Source organism: Zerene cesonia, chromosome 8, assembly GCF_012273895.1.
Source record: "Zerene cesonia ecotype Mississippi chromosome 8, Zerene_cesonia_1.1, whole genome shotgun sequence".
Lineage (NCBI taxonomy): Eukaryota > Metazoa > Arthropoda > Insecta > Lepidoptera > Pieridae > Zerene > Zerene cesonia.
Window position 1 is genome coordinate 8,656,924 of NC_052109.1, and position 598 is coordinate 8,657,521.

Here is a 598-nt window from a genome sequence, read left to right on the forward strand (position 1 = left end):
AAAAAAAAAAAAAAAAAAATATGAACTTATAGTAAACCAGATGGGGAAAATTCATAAAAAATATACTATTCGCTTAACCAATAGCGATACAAACAACCAATGAAGTTATCGATCGGAGAACATCACAGAATATCGACCAATAGCAGCGCAGTATTCATCGCGCCCCGAACTGTGATTGGACGAGAATCTAGCGCGTATCGCCGCAACTCATTAGCTATAGGAACACTGTACTAAATACCTACATACATTTGTGTCGTGTCTCGCTCTAGTATATAAAATTAATTATCGAAATATTGCATCACATTGTTTATGGGAATATTTATTGGATAAGTTTATTGTTTATTGAATATTACCGAAGTGGTAACCGTTTTACGATTTATTTTATATTTTTGTTACGTGTTTTTTGACATGGCCGTTGAGATTGTGACGTGAATTATTATAGCAGTGTGGTGTAATTTATCGACGAACGATTATTGAGATTTCGAGTAAAAATATCATCAATTTTATTCGATTAATTCATGTGGTGTGTTGAATACAAATTGATCACCAGTAGTGAAGAGTTAAAGCTTACGTGTATACTACACATGCGGAATAAGTA